Source organism: Hylobates moloch, unplaced genomic scaffold, assembly GCF_009828535.3.
Source record: "Hylobates moloch isolate HMO894 unplaced genomic scaffold, HMol_V3 SCAFFOLD_4, whole genome shotgun sequence".
In the NCBI taxonomy this organism is placed as follows: domain Eukaryota; kingdom Metazoa; phylum Chordata; class Mammalia; order Primates; family Hylobatidae; genus Hylobates; species Hylobates moloch.
Window position 1 is genome coordinate 63,054,964 of NW_026652279.1, and position 25,210 is coordinate 63,080,173.

Genomic DNA, 25,210 nt, shown 5'->3' on the forward strand with positions numbered 1-25,210 from the left:
GCGCGCCCTCGCCGGGCGCCGGGACCGGAAAATCACCGCGAAGGGAGGGACGAGGAAAGGCGGCGGGTGGCTTCAGGACAAGGTAGGAGGATCGATCTCCACAGCCAAGAAGACACTCCCATCCCGCCCTGGTTTGTTTGGAAAGCTGCAGGAGCTAAAGTGAGGGGTGGCCGGGTACTCCCCTTCCCCGCCCGGCTGGCAGGCGGCAGAAGTAAACACTGAGGCTTGTGGCACCGCGGACTGACTGTGACACAAGGCTCAGCAGAAGGTTTGGTCCCTATCAGAAGGGGAGGAGTGTTCAGAGAGCTCCTGAATTCCGGGGCTCTGCCCTTCAAGGGCAAATGTGTTGGTACTTTTTATCTTTTGAAGGAGATAATTACTTTAGGGCAAACGAAAGTGGAACGTGCTTTTTGCGTTTTCTTTTCTCTCAATAGGAAAAACCCTACGTTATTAATGTCCTCTTACTTGGATGGCTCTGAATACTTTTTAAAATGTGTTTGTCAAATAATTCCTTGTCTAGAAACATTCAAGTCATAGCTCCAACCTTTGGGCCCTGAGCAGTGTAATCACGTGCGATCAATTGACCCCAGAGAGCAGACCCACGGACTTGGATGTAATTCAAAGTTGGCAATGGGTCACGAACTGGAACAAAGTCCTTCATCTGTGATGGGCTTTCTGGTCTGGTATTTGTCTGTCTTTTTTTTTTTCTTGGTTTTTTTTTTTTTTTTTTTTGGAGACAGAATCTCGCTTTGTCGCCCAGGCTGGGGTACAGGGGCATGATCTTGGCTCACTGCAATCTCCGCCTCCCGGGCTCAAGCGACTCTCCTGCCTCAGCCTCCCGAGTAGCTGGGGTTACCAGGCCCAGCTAATTTTTGTATTTTTAGTAGAGATGAGGTTTCATTATGTTGGCCAGGCTGGTTTCGAACTCCTGACCTCAAATGATCCTCTCGCCTCCACCTCCCAAAGTGCTCTGGTATTTGTCTTAATTGTAATAACAGCCCTAGGAGGTACCATTTGTTGTTTTCCCAACCTTACTTTAAAAAAAAAAAAAAAAAAAAAAATGGCCAGGCGCGGTGGCTCACACCTGTAATCCCAGCACTTTGGAAGGTCGAGGCGGGCGGATCACGAGGTCAGGAGTTCCAGATCAGCCTGACCAACATGGTGAAACCCCGTCTCTCCTAAAAATACAAAAATTAGCCGGGCGTGGTGGTGCGCGCCTGTAATCTCAGCTACTCAGGCAGCTGGGGCAGAAGAATCGCTTGAACCTGGGAGGTGGAGGTTGCAGTGAGCTGAGATGGCGCCACTGCACTCCAGCTTGGGCGACACAGCGAGCCTCCGTCTCAAAAACAAAACAAAACAAAAAAAACTCAATGAGTTCAGTTAATTCATATTCTTTGCCCTTTCTACAGATTGCCTTTGACATAACCCACACAGATTTTGTAATTTTAAACGTGGCTCTTGAGACATCAGGATAGTGAAAGAGTTTTAGGGAATTTGTCTATCTGAACTAATTGGTATTGAGGTTTACTTTGCTCTTTTAATTTCTCCTAGGTTCTTCACTGACCTCTTGCTCATGATCTTAAAAACTAAAACTGTATTTCACCTCATCCACTCTGGCCTTCTGGACTTCTTGAATCTGCAAAGCAGTGTGCTAAGGAGAGAGGCTATCTGCTGTTCTGAGGTGACGTTTGTGTTTCATATTTGGTAGTGGCCAGTAGTGACTACTGTTGACCCCAACCTAGTTCAAAAGCTGCCTCTTCTGCTGACCTGCTGTGTGACTTTGGGCAAGTGCCGTCACCACAGTGGTCTTCATTTTTTGTCAGGTGTAAAGTGAGATAATGCAGCTATTCTTGAAGGGTGATTAAGATTAAAACAGTCTCTGTTGTAAAGAAGGCTTGGCACAGTGCTTGCCCCCAAAACCATCAGTTCAGGAAGTAAAATGTTGACTTTAAAAATAACACCAAAAATATTAATTACCAGTCATTGCCCACCATGAGTCAGCCACCCACCATGCATTGTATCTGTTCCTGTCACTCACCCTGCAAGCCAGTCATGGTAGAAAGGAAGGAACAGAGTCAGGTGGTCTAGGGCTGTACTGCCTACATTGGAGCTGTGACTCAAAGGAAAGCACCTGAGGCCAAAATCATTGTTCTTTCTGAGATATCATGGCTATGTAACTCTCTGTGATGGGAGGGGCTTTTGATCATTAATTTTTAAAAATTTTTTAAATTTTAACATTAATTTTTAAAAATTCAAGATATATTATTGTATGGGCACATGATTGCTATTATATAAATATTTTATATTCCTGTGGAAACTGACAAAGGCTTAAGTAGGGTGATGGAATTAGAAGTTTTTAGTCCTCTCTGGGTTAGTGTTTTTGGTCACTGTTTTGGAGAAAATACTCTCCCAATATACGTATATTTAATTTGGCCTTTTGGTAGAAGATTTCTTCTAATAAGCTGGGAGGGGGAAAGCCACAAAGGAGGAGAAGACTCTTGGGACATGCAAGGTCTTTCAAAGGCCCCTAAAATTATAATTTTCAGGCAGTGTGCATATAGGACTGGCCCTGTTTTGCTAGGTTTGTTTTTTTATTATGGTGGTGCAGTCTGTTTAAAATAAATGCTATCGTTTCATAGACTGTCGCCTCTGCGCACCAGTGACAGGTAGAGGCCAGGTTCCCCACATTACTATGGAAGGCTATTCAGCACTAAATGTGCACTCTAGAATAGACCAAAGTATTTCCTCCTCATCCCCATTGTAGGGCCTGCCTTCTAAATTCTCCTGTTCTGTGCCAAGCACAGCCTTTTCTGCCATGATTGATGGCAAGAATGTCTACTCCTTGTAGGAGAGATCTACTCATAAGGATGTGCTCTCAGCAAGACAATCAGATCAGATCGTAGTAGGTGAACCCCAGGACTGGAGCTACCTATAAAGTGACGTGAGGCCACCTTCTTACAACATCCTCTTAGAATAATTTTTAAAACTTTAAAATTTTTTTTTCTTTTACAGTACATGATGTTCAAAAGGTTTCTTTTTAAAAGCAGTTTTCAAAGGTCGAGTTCAAATTTTTTTTTTTTAATTTGACACATTGGTCAGAGAACATCAAGTTCAATTTTAAACACTATCTAGCTCGTGACTGAGCTTGACCAAGCTAATAGTTTTTACGTACAATCCTTCCTCCAACTCAAGGAGAAAATCCTGCCAGTGCAGTCTTCTGGCTCTCTTGGAGTTTTATCTCCTATAAGCAATTATTTAAAGAACATGTGCATCTCAAAAATAATAAGCCACAATGGGTCGGGCACGGTGGCTCATGCCTGTAATCCCAGCACTTTGGGAGGCCGAGGTGGTTGGATCACGAGGTCAGGAGTTAGAGACCAGTCTGACCAACACGATGAAACCCTGGCTCTACTAAAAATACAAAAATATGTTTTAAAAAATGCCTATGGATCAGTACAAAAAAAAACCTATTTTAAAATAGAACACAAGCCATAAACAAGCAATTCATACAATAAATACAAGGGCCAGGTGCGGTGGCTCACGCCTGTAATCCCAGCCCTTTGGGAGGTCGAGGCGGGCAGATCACCTGAGGTCAGGAGTTCGAGACCAGCCTGGCCAACATGGCGAAACCCCGTCTCTACTAAAAATACAAAAATTAGCCATGCACGATGGCGGGCACCTGTAATTCCAGGTACTAGGGAGGCTGAGGCAAGAGAATTGCTTGAACCTGGGAGGCAGGGTTTGCAGTGAGCCGAGATCATGCCACTGCACTCCAGCCTGGGCGACAAAGTGAGATTCTAACTCAAAAAAAAAAAAAAAAAAAAAAAAAAGAAAGAAAGAAAGAAAAGAAAGAACAAATAGTTTACAAGCATGTGCAAAAATTTGTGTCCTTTTATAATAACACTACTTTATAAAAAATAATGAGAAATAAGATTGGCTGAAACTAAAAAAAGAATGTGATACAATTTTGTTAAAAGGTGTCAGAAAACTGTTTATGGAATTGTAAAGTGCTACTTCCTTTTTAGTGGGCAATTTGGTGATTGCTATCAAATTTACAAGGTTGTTTAGGGTTTGAATTTCAAAACCCTAATTAAAGTTCCTTAACTTTTCTCCTTAGAAGACATTTTGGCCTCAAGTCAACAAGCAATGTAGCAATGTAGGGGTGGAAAAGAGGAGCGCTCTTAGTTGACTCCTAGCTACCTTGGTCAACACAGGAGGAAAGCTTCCAGTTGCTCAGCAGTTGCCAACACAGACTCAGAGATGGTGGGCGCTCTTCCTGGAGCTGTATGGGGGCAGTCTACAAAATAATGGCAACTTGGGGCAAGGCAGCTTCCTCAGAGCTCTTATTCAATTATGGGAAGGACTAGAAGCCTGAAGAACTACTGTACGAGTTGATGGCCCCCCCTTTCAGGAGAGGAGGGAGGTATCTCACCCTTCCCGTATGTCTGTGGAGCTTTTCTTCTCATTTCTGCTTCAAAGTCTCATAACTAATCATTCTGTCAAAGTATTACAATTAGCTTTACTTTAGGTATACACTTAATTCATTAGTTATGCTTAACCTTTTTAGATTACACCTTTGTCTCATTTTGGGGGGTTTACAGAGCTGGACTTAAAGCAAATTCATGTGAATGTTTGTAAAAATATTTCCAAATGCTTGATTTTCACAATAAGCACCTATTGACTTTGTAGCTGAAAAGTTTTTTTTCAAAACATTTTACACTTAGAAAGTCTTACATGCATTTGCTTAGAGACATCAAATTGACTTTTACTTGTTGGGGAAGGGAGATCAATTATTTTTCTGAGAAGTTTTGACAACAGCTGATATTGTAAAGGGGTGTGTGCATGATTATCATTAGGATCTTGATAGTTACAGTACTTTGGCTATTTATTCTCATCCTCAGAATTAAAAGAACTCATGTACCCCCAAACTTGCAGGGAATTCTCTCATCATCATAAGGATACTTAGAGTGGCTTGTCAAGCTGAGACACTAATAGGATACAAACTTCGTGCTGGGGAATACACAAGGAATTGCTACCCATGCACACTGGGGGCCCTCTCTCAGCTTTTGGTCATTACACCTGGAGGTAAACGGAGTGGCACCAAGAGAATAGAAAAAAAATAAAAAAAACCCTCACATGTGAGTTCATATTTGCTATATCCCTCTAGATGCTAGATTTTCTATAGATTATATTATTACACACATCAACCCTGAGGGCTATCATTATCCCCATTTTCCAGATGAGGAATTGAAGACTCAGAGAAGTTTCATAATTTGTTCCAAGGATCTAGAGCTAATATGTGTCAAAACTGGGACATAGTGCCTTTCTGTTCAAGAAATGAATGATACGAGAAAAATTAATATCTGTTATTCAGCAATGTGACATTCCAGGAAAACATTTATAGCCATAATAAATTTAATGTGAATCCTGTGAAGCCTTAATTAGCCTTTTGTGGATGGGTATCAAGCTGTCAACTGAAATGGAATTGCAGTCATTTCCAGTTCCCATTGTCTCAGTTCTGGTTCTCAAACACCATAATGTTTTCTTCGGGAATATGTAGAATGTAGATCACTGAAAACTTTCTTCAGGACCACAGGTATCATTCCTCCTAGCTGAGTCAATGATCTCTCACTCACTCTTCGGGGATGGATCCAATTATTAAGGTAACTGTAGTGGCAGAAGCAGTAACTAATGGCATCAGGCTCATCATAGGGAAAATATGTTTAGCAGCTCCCTAGGAGCATGCAAAACCAGTACTTCAGTTCTTCATTTCTGCTTCTTATGGGGGAACTGTTTATTATACTGCAGAACATTACGAATACAAGAGAAACAGCATTAATAATTAAAGAGCCATACATACAGGGATCATCTTACAGTGAACTGAATGTGTTCCCCAAAAATTCATACATTGAAATCCTTACCTTTCATTCATCCCCATGATGGTATTAGGAAGTGGGCCCTTCAGGAGGTAATTAGGTCATGAGGGTGGAGCATTCATTAATGAGAATAATGCCCTTATAAAAAGGGCCCCAAAGATCTCTCTCAAACTCCTTCTATCAGGTGAGGATGCGACAAGAAGATGGCAGTCTGCAGCCTCGAAGAGGATCTTCAGCAGAGCTCAGCCATGATCTCAGACTTCCAGCCTCTGGAACTAAGAAATAAATATCCACAGTTTCCAAGCCATACAAGGTCTACGGTACTTTGCTGTAGCGACCCAAAGTAAGACTTGTGAACATCTGAAATAGAAGTATAAAGAAAGATTTAAATTGGCTATTTTTTTCCCAGTGATTTTGACTACTAATCTGTTTTACTACAGTTTTTGTTTGTTTTTACTATATCTTCTTGTAACCTTTTAATTTACTTTTTGTACTCAAAAGTGCCATGTTGGCAAAAGTTTTCCAAATCCTGTTCATTAATGGCAGTGACTGTTACTTGTGACGAGTATGTTAACCATATGGTGACATACTGACCATCCAAACAGCTATCTGCAATGCTCCAAAAGTGGTAAATACTGATAACTTCAAGCATCATTATAATTTTTTATTATCCCCCAAAATGAAGAGTCTTATGAATCCTTGCCTAAGGACTAAAAAAGAACACATATAATTTGTGCTATTTGGAGAAAGGGAAGGATGTAAGCAGAATTTAATTGTATGTCTGTGCTTATCACGTAATAAATTAATGCATTTTAACCAAATCAAATGGGTCCTGAACTTTGGACCCACAATATTTTGTATAAGTGATAAAAGATTTTACTGGCTATAGACTACAAAGTTGAATATTTTGAATCTTCCTGGGCCCTTTATAGTGAAGAGTCCTGCCTACTGACAATGTCTCAGATAGACAAAACACTAATCCGCAGGCTGAAAAACAATAACACACCAATACTAAAGATTTGGAAGTTGTTCTTAAATTTTACTTAACCCCAGGATTATTCACAGGTTCATTTGAACATCACTTCAGAACTGTCCCTTCCAGTTCAGTACTGCCCACCTCCAACACTTATTCTGTGTCTGAGACCTCTCAAGGATTCATTATCCAACTTGCACTGAGGGACTAGCGAGTCTTCTATTCCTAGCTCTTGACTACTTTCTTAAGTCTTAGTTTTGTCTCTCCAATTGCCTGCTGAACATTCAGTTCAACATGTGTTTATCAGTTCCCAATGTAAAGCTAAACTCTTTAGGCTTCCAGCTCAGCCAGCCATTTTTATTTTTTTTTATTTATTTATTTTGAGACGGAGTTTCGCTCTGTCGCCCAGGCTGGAGTACTGTGGTGCGATCTCGGCTCACTGCAAGCTCCACCTCCCGGGTTCACGCCATTCTCCTGCCTCAGCCTCGTGAGTAGCTGGGCCTACAGGCGCCCGCCACTGCGCCCGGCTAATTTCTTTTTGTATTTTTAGTAGGGACTGGGTTTCACCATGTTAGCCAGGATGGTCTCGATCTCCTGACCTCGTGATCCTCCCACCCCGGCCTCCCAAAGTGCTGGGATTATAGGCGTGAGCCACCGCGACCGGCCTCAGCCAGCCATTTAACTTACATTTTTATTGGTGATAATGCTTTTTCTCCCACTTATGAAACCTCAGTCATCCTGATCTCTCCTTTTTCCCATCTTACTTCAACTTTCCTCCTTCATGTCATTAACGTACTTCATATTCAATCATTAAATACATCTTTACTTAGTGCCTACTATTTGCCAGGCACTATAGTTCTAGGTGCTGGGAGTACAGTTTACCAGCAGGAAAATAAAAAGAAATTATTGCTTGCTGTCTCTCTCTAGAGGTGCTCTAGAGGTGCTCACTCGCTCTCTCTCTCTCTGTCTCTCTGTCTCTCTCCCCCCACCCTCGAGAGAGAGCAATTTTTAAATTTTTATTTTATAAAATTTTTAGAGACAGGGTCTTGCTCTGTCACCCAGGCTGGAGTATAATGAATAACACAGTCATAGCTGACTGTAGCCTCCAATTCCTGGGCTCAAGTGATCTTTCCACCTCAGCCTCCTGAATAGCTGGGACTACAGGTGCCCACCACCACACCGGCTATTTATTTTTTGTAGAGACAAAGTCTCACTATGTAGCCCAGGCTGGTCTCCAACTCCTGGCTTCAAATGATCCTCCACTTTGGCCTCCCAACATAATGGGACCACAGGTGTGAGCCACCATGCCTGGCTGCTTACAGTCTGATATTTAATGGTAGCCAGAGAGAGTCTTCAAAGGTCATCTTGTTGATACCTTTATCTCTGTTTCACTTGTGCTTCCCTTCCCATAGTGTTCATTCCCATTCCCTGTGTGAGGTCACCTAGAGCTGGGATCTGTGTGATGCTATCCCAGGGATCCACAACTCACCATTCTACTTCTCAGTCTTGGGCTGGTCGCCCAAACTCTTTCTCTCCTTAGGCTTCTTTTCTCTTTCTCCCTAGAATAACCTGCCTCTTCCACCGCGCCACACTCATCCCCCTAAAACAAAGGCACAACAGTGGACTCCGGCTTCTCTAACTCAATCAGTCTAAGATTTTTTAAACAAAAGAAACACAAGTTGAGTTGTCTTCTGGATATCTGGTGACTTTTAGTTTTTATTCTGTAACCAAAAAATCACTGAGCCAACCGAACACCAAAGCTCTGTTACCTTCTTGAGATGGAGGAGTGATAAATATTTACAGTAGGGATATATGTGGGAACATAAAGAGATTTAAGACTAATTACTGTTTAACAGTCATCTATCAACACAAGGCAAAATATGGCCGCCCCAAATATATGAAAGCCCTCAACAGACAAGAAGCCAGATGAAGCAGGGAAAAAAACAAAAGGGGGGGCACGGTGGCTCACGCCTGTCATCCCAGCAATTTGGGAGGCCGAGGCAGGCGGATCACGAGGTCAGGAGTTCGAGACCATCCTGGCCAGCAGGGTGAAACCTCGACTCTACTAACAATACAAAAATTACCTGGGTGTGGTGGCGTGTGCCTGTAATCCCAGCTATTTAGAAGGCTGAGGCAAGAGAATCGCTTGAACCAGGGAGTCAGAGGTTGCAGTGAGCTGAGATCGCACCACAGCACTCCAGCCTGCCAACAGAGCAAGACTCTGTCTCAAAAAAAAAGGGGGGGGGGTGGATTTTGCATTCATTATCATATTCATTATCATATCTAATAGCAACAAATCTGGTAGTTAGATATTACTGAGATAATACAATGAGAGCAGAAGCAGTCAAGGACAGAACCAGAGGCAAACCTAGGTCTCCGTGGGTCCAAAGCAAAGACACACAAACTCACCTGACAGAAGGGGGGGATCCAGTGCTCTTTTAGGAACCCTCTCAATTGGCTCTGACATAAAAATAAAAATTTTAACTGAGGAGAACAGATATAACTTAATTCCCAACTTTCTGAGGTTTCATGAAATATTGATAACAAGTAACTAATTCATGTCACTACTTTTTTTTTTAAGACTTAATTTCAAGTTTGTCATTACATTTCCATTTTTTTCCTAGTAAAAATTGGGCTTTTCTTACTATCCTTAAAGATCTGGGAATGGCCTATTAAGTAAAAAACTGTCTGATGCAGGAGCCCGGACCTTACAGTTTCCTTTCTTTGTAAATGTTATTACGGAAAAGATTCAGTACTTTAGAAATTGAGTAGCCTTTTCCAAATTGTGTCATGCTGGGAGATGCTAATCTGAGTTCTAAGAACAAAGGATATCACGCAAACAAGATTGGGTGCTAACCTCGCCTCCCACACGCCTGCCTCCAGGCCATATTCAGTACATATTAGCATATTAAAGAACCAGGTAAAAACAGCAAAAAAAGGAAAGGTGTTTAACTTTCCTTAAATGTTAAACAGATCTTGTTTTTGTGTCAAAGACTTTTTTATTCAGTATTCTATCATAATCTCCTATCTCTATCTTCCAAAGCAAATTAAAACAACAATAAAAAAACCAATTGCTGTAGATTTGGGTCTGTATATATCCAGTTAGAGAACCAACGGCTGGGATTTTTTATAAAATCAACTGTGACTATAAAGGGTTAAAGATGAAAGTCACTTTATTTCACCGGGCACGGTGGCTCACGCCTGTAATCCCAGCACTTTGGGAGACTGAGTCGGGAGGATCACGAGGTCAGGAGATCGAGACCATCCTGGCTAACACAGTGAAACCCCGTCTCTACTAAAAATACAAAAAAGAAAATTAGCCAGGCGTGGTGGCAGGCGCCTGTAGTCCCAGCTACTTGGGAGGCTGAGGCAGGAGAATGGCATGAACCCGGGAGGTGGAGCTTGCAGTGAGCCGAGATCGCGCCACTGCACTCCAGCCTGGGCGACAGGCGTCTCAAAAAAAAAAAAAAAAGTCACTTTATTTCCTTAGGAATTTATTTATCAATCTATTAATTTATTTTAGAGACAGGGCTGGAGTCAATGGCACAGTTATTCATTGCAAGCTCAACTCCTGGGCTCAAACAATCCTCCTGTCTCAGCCTCCTGACTATCTAGGACTAAGGGATAACACTACCACACATGGCATATCTATCTATCTGTGTGTCTGTCTGTCTGTCTGTCTATCTATCTATCTTTACTTATTTCTTTTATTATTATTATTATTTTTTTTTTTTGTAGAGAGAGAGTCTGGCTATGTTGCTCAAGCTGGTCTTAAATATCTGGCCTCAAGCAATCCTCCCGAGCTGGCTTCACAAAGTACTGGGATTATGGGTGTGAGCCACCGCACCCAGCTCTAGAAATATATTTAGATGAAAATTGCATGGCAAACTTGCAGTGACAGGTTTAATATAAAATCATCACTGTATTTTCGAAACCATACATCTATCAGCATTTCCTTTTTTTTTTTTTTTTTTTTGGACAGAGTCTCACTCTGTTGCCCAGGTTGGAATGCAGTGGCATGATCTCGGCTCACTGGAACCTCCACCTCCTGGGTTCTAGACATTCTTCTGCCTCAGCCTCCTGAATAGCTGGGATTACAGGTGCATGCCACCACGCCTGGCTAATTTTTGTATTTTTAGTAGAGATGTGGTTTCACCATATTGGCCAAGCTGATCTTGAACTCCTGACTTCAAGTGACCCACCCACCTCGGCCTCCCAAAGTGCTGGGATTACAGGCATGAGTCGCTGCACCCGGCCAGCATTTTCTAATATTTTATTATATAAGTATTTATGTTTTAGTTCATGCATAATAAAATAGATTCTGGTCCAAATTTGGATAAATGTCTGAAATAATTTTCTATTATTTTGCCTGCTGGCTTTTCTCATTTCTATAGAAGGAACTTGTGCAATGTAAATTCTCTAGCATTAAATACTTTTACAATCAAAATCTTAGTGCAACAGAAATTCCTTTGATATCAACCTATGTCTACTTATTTCCAGCACAACTTGATAGCACATCAGAATGTGAACTGAATATTGGAATGATATTTGATATGTGTATCATGCCTTCATTAACTTATTGCTTTACATGTTTCATGAGAACCTATGTGTCCAGCACAGTGGCATTGTAGGCACTGGACATACAGAGTTCTAGATGGAGTTTCTGCCTTGGGAGGTGATATGAGGAAAATAGGCATTGAGACTAAAAATATTCACTGAGATTCATACATGTCATGCATTGAGCTAGGTTCAGAGAATACAGTGGTGAACAGACAGGTTCCCTATCTTGATGATGCTTGCAGACATTGTTCATTCAAGCTGCTATAACAAAATACCATAAACTGGGTAGCTTGTAAACAAAAAACATTTATTTCTTATAGTTCTGGAATCTGATAAGTCCAAGATCAGGGTGCTGGCAGATTTAGTGTCTGGAGAAGGCTTGCTTTCTCATAGATGGCAACTTCTTTGTCCTCCCCTGGTGCAAGGGGCCAACCAGCTCTCTGAGGCCTCTTTGATAAGGGAATTAATCTCTTATAAGGCTCTTCCCTCATGACCTAATCACCTCCTAACCCCACCTCTTAATACTAGTGCATTGAGGACTAGGTACAACATGTTTGGGGGAAACACAAACATTCAGACCATAGCAGATATGTAGACTAATACTATTTCAGCATATTGCAACTATTAGACATAAACAGAATTAATAGAAAAAAGGACACAACTTCCTAGGTACATCAGGAAAGATGGCACTGGTGATTTGCTTTATGCAGAATATAATTGTCTCTTCTTAATTTTTCTTTACTAGTATTGCCTTATCTTTGCTTTAAATAAAGCATGCATGTACCCAAGATTTGCCAGAAGAATGATTCTGTCTGAGGATTCTCAGCCACTGAGACGTGAAATGGCTTTCCAAAAAAATCTTCAGTGCTTGGACACTCTGATTCATACCACCCAACATAGCTCAAAGCCATAGCATGGATCATTGATGCCTCCCTAGGGTTTCTGATTCTGTAGGATTAAAGTGTGATATGAGACTTTGTACTGTTAACAGGCTCCCAGAAGTTGCTGATGCTGCCAGTCCAGGGGCCACACTTCAAAAATCATAGTTTAAAGGATTAAATATACCAACTTAAAAGTTAAAATAATTATTGGAAGATTGTGAGACAGATAATATCTCTGTTTCACAGGATGAATAGCAAGCCTAGGTTATTTAGAAAATGCAAAGTTATAAGGAGATAGACAAAACTAAATACAGTAATAAATATTTCATGTCCTCAGTGCAACAATCTATTAACTTGAAGCCCAAAGCCTCCATCTACCACTGATTATCAGAATCCAAATACTTTGAGGTTGAAATGCTTTGTTATTTGACTTGATATCACTCTCTTTTTTTAATCTCATAGACATATGTTTTAGAAATTTAGATATTAAAAAGTTGTGACCACATCTGTGACCAGTGGTATAATGCCGGACTTCATGATGAGGCCTCAAGGCCACTGCTTTAATGTAGGGAGGCAAACTCCTTTTTTCTTTCTGCATCCTCAACCTCCAAAGCTCAAGTGATCCTCCTGCCTCAGCCACCTGAGTAGCTGGGGCTACAGGCATGCGCCACCATGCCCAGCTAATTAAAAAAAAAAAAAATTGTAGAGATGAGGTCTCACTGTGTTGCCCAGGCTGTTCTTGAATTCCTGAGCTCAAGTGATCATCCTGCCTCAGCCTTCCAGAGTGCTAGGATTATAGACGTGAGGCACTATGCCTGATTGCAAACTCCTTTTAAGACAGCATCAGGCTGGGTGCGGTGGCTCACGCCTGTAATGCCTGCACTTTGGGAGGCTGAGGTGGGTGGATCACCTGAGGTCAGGAGTTGGAGACCAGCCTGGCCAACATGATGAAACCTTGTCTCTACAAAAAATATAAAAGATTAGCCAGGCATGGTGGTGAGCGCTTGTAATCTCAGCTACTCAGGAGGCTGAGGCAGGAGAATTGCTTGAACCCGGGAGGTGGAGGTTGAAGTGAGCCGAGATGGCGCCACTGCACTACAACCTGGGCGACAAGAGTGAAACTGGGTCTAAAAAAAAAAAGACAGCATCAATGAGAGCAAACAACAGGGACAATGATGGTGGTAACAGTCCAGAGGAATTTGGCAACATGAGGAGACAGATGCCAACTAAGTGACTTTAAATGAGAAAAGCAAAATGAACATGGAGAGAATTTATATTTTCAGAAGAATCTATTCGAGGTCTGAAAATTCAGTGTACCCAGTATCAAGAGGACTATACTCATAAACAGAGTTACAAATAGAAACATCATAACCAAGTCAAAAAAGAAAGTATCTATACTGTATTTTCCTTCTGCTGCTGCTGTAACAAAGTATCACAAACTCAGTGGTTTAAAACAATACAAATTAATTTTTCTTTTAGTCCTGAAGGTCAGATGTCTAAAATCAAGGTGTCAGAAACGTTATGTTCCCTTCTGGAGGCCCTTGGGGGCAATTTTTTCCCTGCCTTCTTCAGCTTCTAAAGGCTACCTGCATCCCTTGGCTCTTGGCCCCTTCGCCCACCTTCAAGGTCAGCAGCACGGTGTCTTTAGAGAAAGTTCTCTGACTGCAGCCCCTGCTTCCCTCATCAGATCTCCTTCTCTGGCTGTCTGTCCTGCTTCCTTTTTGTCATCAGATCTCCTTCTCTGACTGTCTGTCCTGCTTCCTTTTTCTCAGGACTTTTCGATTACATTGGGCCCATCCAGATCATCCAGGATCATCTTCCCATCTCAAGATTCTTCACTTAATCACATCTGCAAAATTCCTTTTGCTGTGTAAGGTGATGTATTCACAGTTTCTGGGTATTCGGATGTAGACATCTTTGTGAGTGGAGAGAGGAATTATTTTTCTACATATGCTATTTATTTTGTTCTATCAAAAAACTCTTGGGGGTGCCGAGCACGGTGGCTCACACCTATAATCCTAGCACTTTGGAAGGCTGAGGTGGGCAGATCATTTGAGGTCAGTAATTCGAGATCAGCTTGTCTGACATGGTGAGACCCCAGTCTCTACTAAAAATACAAAAATCAGTGGGGCGTGGTGGTGCGTGCCTGTAATCCCAGCTACTCGGGAGGCTGAGGTAGGAGAATCACTTGAATCCAGGAGGCAGAGATTGCAGTGAGCAGACATCATGCTACTGCACTCTGGCCTGGGCAACAGAGCAAGACTCCACCTCAAAAAAAAAAAAAAAAAAAAACTTGGGGTAGTGTTTTCTGGGCATATTTTCAGGAGGACATTGATTAATGGTGTTATATGGAAGAGTATAGAGAATAACCATGAATCATTCATTCACTTGACAAACATTCGTGAAGCAATCCCTATGCACCAGACATGGTGATACACAGAGCCAGACTTAGGGCAAGGATAACTCTGGGGATATAGGTAAGAACATGCTGAAGCTGTAGAGTGTGGTACTAATGAGCCAGGACTCTGGAGTCTTATGATTTGGCTTTGAATTTTGGCCCCACCATTTATAAACCTTATGACCTAAGCAAATTACTCATCTGTGTTTACCTCAATTTTGTCACTTATGAAGCTGCGAAAACTAATATCTGTACCATAGGGTTCTAGTGAAGACTAAATAAGGTTATTGATAAAGTTTTTGGCACACTGACTGGCATAAAGAGTTCAAGAAGTGTGGGCATATAGGAGGTACTAGAGAGGACTACAAACAGAACATGGAGTACTTGCTGCCATAGGGCCTTTGGAAAGGCTTTCCAGAGCTAAGCCTTGAAAGTTGAGTTTCATGTCATCAGTTAGGAGTTGAAGAGATGAGGGTTATGCCAGGAGCAGACATAGCAATGAATTTGGAAACCATGAGGAAGGGCTGAGGAGATTGGGAGGAAAAGCCTGGGAGTCAAGGAGGAGCAATATTTAAACATTGTGCTTCGGCCAGGCACAGTGGCTCACGCCTGTAATCCCAACACTTTGGGAGGCCTAGGCTGGTGGATTTCTTGAGGCCAGGAGTTTGAGACCAGCCTGGCCAACATAGTGAAACCCTGTCTCTACAAAAAATACCTAAATTAGGCCGGGCGCGGTGGCTCACGCCTGTAATCCCAGCACTTTGGGAGGCCGAGGTGGGCAGATCATGAGGTCAGGAGATCGAGACCATCCTGGCTAACTTGGTGAAATCCCGCCTCTACTAAAAATACAAAAAAGTAGCCGGGCGTGGTGGCGGGCGCCTGTAGTCCCAGCCACTCGGGAGGCTGAGGCAGGAGAATGGCATGAACCTGGGAGGCGGAGGTTGCAGTGAGCTGAGATCACGCCACTGCACTCCAGCCTGGGCAACAGAGACTCTGTCTCATAAAATAAATAAAATAAATAAACAAACAAACAAAAAAACATAAATTAGCTGGGCATGGTGGCATGCACCTGTTGTCCCAGCTAGCAGGAGGCTCAGGCATGAGAATTGCTTGAACCCTGGAGATGGAGGTTGGGGTGAGCCAAGATCCTGCCACTGCACTCCAGCCTGGGCAACATAGCAAGACCCTATCTCAAAATACCTATATATCGATATCTTTAGATAGATATAGATATATAGTGCTTCGATATTGACACAATAATGAGAAATTAGACTTGTTTTACTTCTATCCAGAAAAATACCCAAGCCTACGTGGAAATGACAGAAATAACTTTTATCTCCATATTTGAAAGACATTGTGATTAAATAAGGATTTCCTTAATTTTTTGAGGACAATATAAACCCTTCTTTGTGCACCACTCACTGTCAAAACACACTGCCTTCTTTATGGGGTATCTATTTTATGTCCATTTTCCTCTTCACTTTTGTTAATAAGAGCCGAAGTATTTTCATGATCAGTGGGCCGTAAACTTTAAAGGAGGCTGGGCTTTTCTCCTGCCCCAAGGGTATAAATCAGGATTGGTTTGAGCCAATCATGACAACCATTGCCTTTGTCATTGGTTAGGACAATGGACATTGGTTAGGATGGACATGTGGCACAATTCTTGCTGACGACATAGGGGAGGAAAGGCTTTGGAAAAGTTTTTCTTATCTCTTAAAAAGATAAATGAAGCTAAGTGCAGTGGCTCACACCTATAATCCCAGCACTTTGAGAGGCCGAGGCTGGAAGGTCACTTGAGCCCAGGTGTCTGAGACCAGCCTGCGCAACATGGCGAAACCCCATCTCTACAAAAAATACAAAAATTAGCCAGGCATGTTGACATGTGCCTATCGTCCCAGCTACTTGGGAGGCTGAGATGGGAGGATCACCTGAGCCTGGGAGGTTGAGGCTGCAGTGAGCTAAGATTGCACCACTGCATTCCAGCCTAGGCAACACAGTGAGGCCGTGTCTCAAAAAAAAGATAAATGAGGGATGTGGCTGGACTCTCTTCTCCTCCAGCTGTGAGATATCAGTGGGCGAGGATGTGATGCCTGAAGATGTGGCATCTACCTTGAAACAATCAAGGACCTGAGGACGAAGCCAGCATCTGAGGAAGACAGACAGAAAGGATCTGGATACATGATGAGGTAAATGAGCTGCTAAATTATCTAAACCTGGAATAATAATAAAATATGTCATTTAGTATATTTATAGGTAGTATATTCAAGTACATTCAATGTTAAAGTCAATCATGATATTCTTCCCCTTCTTACAGCCTGAAAAGTATCTTGCATACACAACTGGCAGCACAGAATCCTAACAAACCTCTCATCAGAAATCAACCACAGACTCTCTATGCTGTTACCAAAACGCTGGCTTTGAGAACTAATTATGAATGAAAGTTACTGATGTGATTTTCAGGTGAGAGACCCTATTAGACAAAATTTTGGATTCATTTTTTTCTCTTGAGTAAAACATGGGGAAAAATCTTTCCAATTTTATCTTCGAATCAAACTATATCATGAAAGGGCTATGTTTTTATCCATTACAATTAATACTATGAAGGGTCCAGCAATAGAATACATCACCTGTATTAACTATATAACTATCTTTCAGAATTAATTCCTGCATAGGTAAATGAGTAATTCTGTAATTCCTACAATGTCTACAACTCTAAGATTCTATGATATCAAAATTTTCAAGTATTATACTAAACTCTCAATATATATTGATAAGCTGGTTCTTTTGCTATTGCAAAAATTAAACCAAGAGATAGAAAAATGGGTCAATGGCAACAACAAATTAATGGAGACTGCAGCAAAAGATTATTTAACAGACTGTCTTCCCTTATATGGAAAAGAGAGCTGTTCTCCTTTTTGAACCATATTCCCCTAAATACCCTCACAATCTTCTTAGTCCTCTCACTCCTTCATTTTCTTTCCTAGCCCCTCCATCTCATCCTTATTTTGAATTCAGATGAGTTAATACAGTTTGATGGCCTAGTTCAGATTCCAGAAAGGGACAGCTATTCACAGATGATAGTGACATGCTTTTCTCTTCTCACATTGCTTCTCTTTAAAGAATTTATAGGACCTCTGCCTACATTTACATCTGAAAAGAATAGTTTCATTTGGTGTCACATCCTTGCCAAAATTTATTGAGAATATTGGTAAAGGACAACATATTTACAAGGATTTCTTTATTAAAAACTGGGGAGATTGGCAAGTGACACTGTCGCTAAATAAATAAATAAAAATAAAAACTGAGAAGAGCAATAACATTTGATTTGTCATTTCCCAGTCTAGGGAAGAATATCAAGTTAAACTTTATGAAGTCCAAGACAATGGGAAAAGAAGAGGTATTCCTGTCCAGGCCCTCTTCCAGTTAGAAGGTGATGGTTTCCAGAAGTCTGCACCTGTATTTCAATTACCTATATGGAGTTGATAGGACTAAACTATATTCACTATATTTTCTTATTTTTGTGTGTGTGTTTGATGTGCTGGCAACTGGGGCCTTGGTAACTGGGGAGGGATAGCTCTTCTCAGGAAGAGCTAATTCTTAGAGATAGAGGGAGGATGCTTTTCATATGCAAACTACTCAAACTGGAGTCCACACTTCCCCAACCTCCTCTATAGGACTCTTACGCTCCTGCCCGATATTCCCCTGCTCTAATCATCTTGCGGCCAGGTACCAGGCAACTCAGGACGGCCACTACACCCCCAGAGCCCACTGACATTCTTAAAACTAGACAATTCTAAGCTGCTTGCCCTACCTTGACCTTATTCCTTTCATTGCAAAACGCAATAAAGGCTCTTGCCACATTTTTCTTCTGCTCCCTCTGCCTCTGGACTGACCCTGGTGCTTTCCTTTGTGGGCCTTCGTGGCTTACCTCCTGTTTCTAGGAACCTGCAAGTGTAAAAACTTCTTTCTTCATGACAGTCATTTCCATGTCTGCGTGTTTTACTATACCTGATTTAAACAAATCCTGAGCACATTTTAAAACATAAATTCAACTGCTGGACCTGCTATGCAGAGCAATTCAGGCAGAGGGAATGGCTCATGCATACTCTCCAGCTACTGTTAGATATGAGTTCTAAATTTCTCTTCAAAGAATCAATATGTCAGTATGTTCAATTTTTTGCCTTCTACTTTTAAACTTAACTTCCTTGTAAAGCAACCATTTTCCATTACTTGCCCCACCCTGACTCATTCTGATTACCTGCTCATTCTCCACCCTGACTCATTCTGATTTCCTGCTCTGCCATAACCATTTTTCCCGCCAAACCACTCATCCCGTCACTCTCTTTAAATTAGCCAGTTGGAATTAGTTTAGCCTGTGCAGTCTAACCCAAGCCAACAGGGGAACGATACAGCAGCAGGGACCACGTGCCTCAGGGATAAGAACCCCTTCCCCTCCCTTGTCCAAGTGTGCGCTCACAATTGCTCCATCTGTAAGGGTGCACCCTTCTATAGAAGTACGTTGCCTTGCTGAGAATTAAAAAGAAAATTTTATATTCGAGTGCTATTTCTTTTGCAGCACTGAAACTTTATTCGGCATGTGAAGGAAAAACCAGGGTTTGGCATATCGTAAGGACGAGGGCAAGGAACCAAGAGGTAAGGTGATCCTCATCAGCAGGCCTCAAAAGGCAAGGAATTAGATTGATTTTTTTTTTTTTTTTTTTTTTGGGATCTCGTTCTGTCGCCAGGTTGGATCATTGCCACGGTCACTGCAAGTCCGCCTCCCGGTCCCCATCTCCTGCCTCAGCCTCTCCGAGTCTGGACTACAGGCCCCCCACCAGCCGGTTATTTTTTTGTGGGTTTTTGTAAAGATTTTTCCTGGTCTCTCCATGGTCTGACCGACTGATCCCCCCGGGGATTACAAGCGTGAGCCACCGCGCCCGGCCTGGATTTGATTCTAAATGCAAAAGGAAGTAACTAAAATATTTTAAGCAAGGAATGATTGAATCTGACATGCTTTTTTAAAAAATCACTCTGGGGTCTACTTGGAGAAAGAATTACAATGATGCAAGAGTGGAAGCAGAAAAGCCAGTCTGGAGACTACTGCAGGACCTGAGGCAAGAGATGACAGTGGCTTGGACCATGCTGGCGGCTGTGGATATGGAGCCCAGTGCCATCTAAATTTATCCTAAAGAATGCAAGAAAATCAAAGGCTAGTCTCATATGAGACAAACTCAAGCCCCAACAGAATAACAAGTGGGACCCTGAGGAGTATAAATAATGCCAGATCATTGCTTTCTTTGATAGAATGATGAGTCACTTTAATCAGGGGAAGAAGAGTTTCTGGTAAAAAATCTTGAGTCAGGCGCTTTTTTTTTTTTTTTTTTTTTTTTACTTCTCAAGATAGAATTGTCTAATGCTTAGGTGATCCACATCTTATAGGTTATCTAGTTTGGTTCCCATGTTTCATGAGTAAGAAAAATGAAGTGAACTCATCGTGGTAAGGGTCTTGCCCAAATTAAACCTCTGTAGATTCTTTAATGCTCAAGAGGCTTTTTGCAAGGAAAGGACATATTCTTTGGGCATTGTTTAATGCTCAATTTGTTAGTCTGGTATTCTATTCCCAGTAAAATGCTCAAATTCAGGAAGGATTCTAAAAAATCAGTTCGGGATGGGTGCGGTGGCTCACGCCTGTAATCCCAGCACTTTGGGAGGCCAAGGCAGGTGGATCACGAGGTCAGGAGATTGAGACCATCCTGGCTAACACGGCGAAACCCCGTCTCCACTAAAAATACAGAAAATTAGCCAGGCGGGGCAGCATGCTCCTGTAATCCCAGCTGCTGGGGAGGCTGAGGCAGGAGAATGGCGTGAACCCGGGAGGTGGAGCTTGCAGTGAGCCGAGATTGCACCACTGCACTCCAGCCTGGGAGACAGAGAGAGACTCCGTCTCAAAAAATAAAATAAAAAATCAGTTCAATGTTTTTTTCTCTTCTTTTTTATGCTTCTGTTTTTTTTTTTTTTTTTTTTTTTTGAGACGGAGTCTCGCTCTATCGCCCAGGCTGGAGTGCAGTGGCGCAATCTCGGCTCACTGCAAGCTCCACCTCCCGGGTTCACGCCATTCTCCTGCCTCAGCCTCTCCGAGTAGCTGGGACTACAGGCGCCCGCCACCACGCCCGGCTAATTTTTTGTATTTTTAGTAGAGACGGGGTTTCACCGTGGTCTCGATCTCCCGACCTCGTGATCCGCCCACCTCGGCCTCCCAAAGTGCTGGGATTACAAGCGTGAGCCACCGCGCCCGGCCATGCTTCTGTTTTTTAACCTCTTCGAGATAAGACTGGATGATACCCATCCAACTTATTTTCAAAATGTTTTGGAAAACAAAGATATTGATAAGCAGGTACCATGCAGAGTGCCAGATTAAAACCTTTAGAGACTCAAAGTTCAAAAATGTTATAGAGTCCATACTCAATATATAATTCTATATAAAAATAATACTAGTCCATAATGTAAGTGGGAGACCAGCAAGATCCTGATTATTTTCAGATGACTTTTTCTGTAGTTTAACCACTTTTTAACTTAAAAAAAGTTCTTTTGATGCCTCTGTTTTTGGTGTCCTAAGAGCGTATTTAAGCTGCATTTGGGTAATCCAGTTGCAGTTGAGCATCTGCTGTGCTAAGCACTGTGCTTTACACTGGATGAGGAAATGGGATATGACAGAATGACTGGAGGGCTTCTTGATTGTGTTATCAGAAAAGACTTCTCTGAGGAGGGAACTTTCAAGTTGAGGTCTAAATGATGAGGAGAACCCAGCTACGTAAAGATCAATGGAATGAGCAACCCAGGAAAAAGAAAGAAGAAACAGGATACCGGAAATCAAGTGGCTCCCCATCTAGTCAGGGAGACAAACATAAAAAGAGCTCATTTTGGCCGGGTGTGGTGGCTCACACCTTTAATCCCAACACTTTAGGAGGCTGAGGTGGGTGGATTGCTTGAGGTCAGGTGTTCCAGACCAGCCTGACCAACATGGTGAAACCCTGTCTCTACTAAAAATACAAAAATTAGCTGGCTGTGGTGGCAGACGCCTGTAGTTCCAGCTTTTTGGGAGGCTGAGGCACGAGAATCACTTGAACCTGGAGGCAGGGATTGCAGTGAGCAGAGATCGTGCCACTGCACTCCAGCCTGGTCGACAGAGAGACTCTGTCTAAAAAAACAAAGGAAAACGAGAGCTGATTTTAACACGATGCGGTTCCTGCTGCACTAGGCATGAGAACAGGAACCCAGTGGAAGGAGTGATTAATTAGAACTAAGAATTGAGAAAGGGCTGTGCCAAGCAGAATATACAAAATTATAGAGTAGCATTGTAAAGATTTAAACTCTTGCTTCAACAGAGACATTTGTTAAAAAACAGATTACCGGGCTTCACTCCACATTTACTCAGTCAGAATCTCTGAGTTGGCTGCCTGGAGATCTGTGTTTTTCACCAAGCACCCTTCTGATGTGAAGACTTTTTGTGATCCTCTGATTTATGGAATAGGTTTTGAAGTTAGGTGACTCGGACTTAGGACCTACATCTCACTTTCATCACCTGTGAAATGAGGATAATAATACAATCTTCCTCACTGGGTAACTTTGAGGATTAAATGAGGTTGTGTTTATAAAGTGTTATCTATTATGGCTATTATGTGAAAAGTATAGCTTTGATCGTAGCCGAGTGAAGAACTGAACGAGCTGTCTCTGAGCTCACTTAACATATCTCAGAATCTTACTTATAGGTGAAATGATAGTGGCAAGGTCACAGCCATTGGGTTAAGCTAAGGAGACTAGAAAAGCAACATTCAGGGTTGGGGAGGAAGCCAGTTTCTACTGGAGCAGGAGAAGAGTGCACAGCTGTTGTGTCAAGGTTTGCAGAAAACAGCTGGCTTTTCCTCTTGTTTTTGTTTTGTTTTGTTTTGTTTTTCTTTCTTTCTTTTTTTAACTTCCTCCTTTAATTAAAGTACAAATTATTTAAAGACTTCCTTCCCCACCCTGAGCCTAGCCTTGGCTAAGTCAAAAGAGAGTTATCGCCTTAAGAAAGGGAAGGCCCTAGGGAAGTGAGGAAGTTAGCTGGGCCAAGTTTGGCCAAGGAGAGTCAGGACTAGGAAATACCGGATTGATTCAAACCCTTTCTACAGTCCACAGGGCCTGAAAATTGCTTCCAGCAACTGACAAGTTCATCCCCTTCCAACTGGTCTGACAAGCCCTGAGGAAAGAGGAAGACAGTGATATCCACCCCCCCTGCCCCCACCTCCTTAACTGTAAAATTGTCCATCTCATCTTGAACTATCCAGAAACCAACATGGGACTACACAAAACCACTACTTGAAGTCAGCACCAAAACAGTTGTTTGTGGAAAATGGTTGACCAGGGTCAATGTTATTTATAGATGTGCAACAAACTGCCTACCTTCTAGTCTCCAATTATCTGCATATGTATAGGAGATGCTGGAAATTTCTTTTTGGACTGATTCTTTGAAGCCTTACCTCCTTGCATAGTCCTGACAGAATAACAAATTAGGTTCCCAATATTGAGTGAGAAGAGTGAGTTTCAGGAGTCATTCACACACTGCATTCTGCCTTCCAGAGGCAGTGGGGGGCAAGGATAAGAGAAGGATCATGGGCTTTGGGGTTAGCCAGGACTACACCCAAATTTCTGCTGGCCTTGGTACTAGCTGGGTCCTGGAGTATGATATGTTCCCTGTTAAGCGTTTTTTTTTTTGTCTGATCTGGTAGCCTGCAGTGAATTGTTATTCCCTTGGCCTTAGGATTTATAGCCTGTGACCAGTTACCAGATTATCTCACCACTGAAGGCCTAGATAGTACTGTGTATAATGAAAGCAAGTAAGGTTATTAACACTTGAAGCTTTTTAACCATAGTATTTTTCAGTTCAAAGCAAAGAAACCCATCCACCTATTTATTTTTGCATGACTGGTATAGATATCTATAATATCGAGAGGAGATTCCAGCTGGGCTTCCTGGGTCGAGTAGGGGCTCAGAAAGCTGTGAAACTCACTCATTTCCTGCATCAGGACTTACTTCAGTCCTGGATGAATAATATTGAAGATATATGCCTAAAATATTCCTAACACCAGGATGTGTGCATGTGTTTTCTTCCCCAAGAAAGCTATAAACAGCAAAAATTTTCCTGTAAGTTTCCCTATGTCCTCTCTCCCTCTTTCCCTTCCCCCTCCCCTAAAACTAAAAGGAATGTTAAATGCCCGTTTTCTGTGACCAGCGTACCTTATCTATGCTCTTAATTCCAATTCCTTGTAAACATACTTTGTAAAGTCCTGTGAGATCCTGTCTCTTTTGCCATGCAGCTGCGAGGTCATAAAATAGATAAAACCTAAGTTGCAATTCCGGTTTTCCTCAAAATCTAAAACATGTCACAAAATAATTTACTGCCTTTGTTTCTGCTCTGGTAACATTTTCCCTCCGCAGGCATGTATTTCCTGCCTTAAAGAGTTTAAAATGCAACTGCATAATCTAACTCTGGCTACCCGCTGGGGACCCCTTCCACGCTGTGCAAGCTTTGTACTGTCACTCTGCTCCATAAAGCCTACTGCTTTGTTTCTCTTGGTCCGTGTCTCCATCACTCGCCGTGGGCAGCCGCCACACTAATTCTTTGGTGTGGCTAAGGCAAGAACCTTTGGCATTACAATATGTGCTACCATATTTTGTTTATTTCTTTGTTTAGTAATGTTTTCTTTTTTTACTTTTTATTTTATTTTATTTTATTTTTTTTTTTATTTTTTATTTTTTTGAGACAGAGTCTCGCTCTGTCACCCAGGCTGGAGTGCAGTGGCGCAATCTCGGCTCACTGCAAGCTCCGCCTCCCGGGTTCACGCCATTCTCCTGCCTCAGCCTCTCCGAGTAGCTAGGACTACAGGCGCCCGCCACCACGCCCGGCTAATTTTTTGTATTTTTAGTAGAGACGGGGTTTCATCGTGGTCTCGATCTCCTGACCTCGTGATCCGCCCGCCTCGGCCTCCCAAAGTGCTGGGATTACAAGCGTGAGCCACCGCGCCCGGCCTACTTTTTATTTTTTATACTTTTTTTCTTTTTTTAGAGATGGGGTTGTGTTGCCCAGGCTGGTCTCGAATTCCTGGACTCAAGAGATCACTCCCACCTCAGCCACCCAAAGTGCTGGGATTACAGGCATGAGCCACCATGCCTAGCCCCATGTGTTTTTTAATGATAAGAAAAATGTAAGTTTTATTATTTAATCAGTGTTTAATGGCTGGTTCTGAAAATATGATATTACTTATATTTTGCAATTTGATTCTGTTATACATGTACATAATAACTGCAGTACAAAATAGCAATCAAGTCTGAACAGGAGATCTCTGGACAAAGAGAAAAATATTAACTTTGTAGACTATGACTATCATTGAAATAAGGGACAAGGGATTATGGCAATATTAAATAGTGGCACTGATTAGTGAAATGATTCTATGGGAAGTGTGAGAAGATTTTCTAAAGAACATGT

General features: G+C 42.1%; 1 long non-coding RNA gene across 2 annotated transcripts; it reads left to right on the forward strand.

Moving 5' to 3' along the window:
- LOC131383257 (uncharacterized) lies at positions 1-24,923 on the forward strand. 2 transcript variants are annotated; one of them, XR_009213151.1, is made up of 7 exons: positions 1-82; positions 1,552-1,681; positions 6,061-6,219; positions 16,747-16,874; positions 17,003-17,148; positions 18,028-18,118; positions 24,791-24,923. It is a non-coding gene; the product is annotated as an uncharacterized LOC131383257 (long non-coding RNA). The 2 variants fall into 2 exon arrangements; XR_009213150.1 differs by lacking the exon at positions 24,791-24,923 and having other exon boundaries at positions 18,028-19,212.
- Positions 24,924-25,210: the final 287 nt, after the last annotated feature.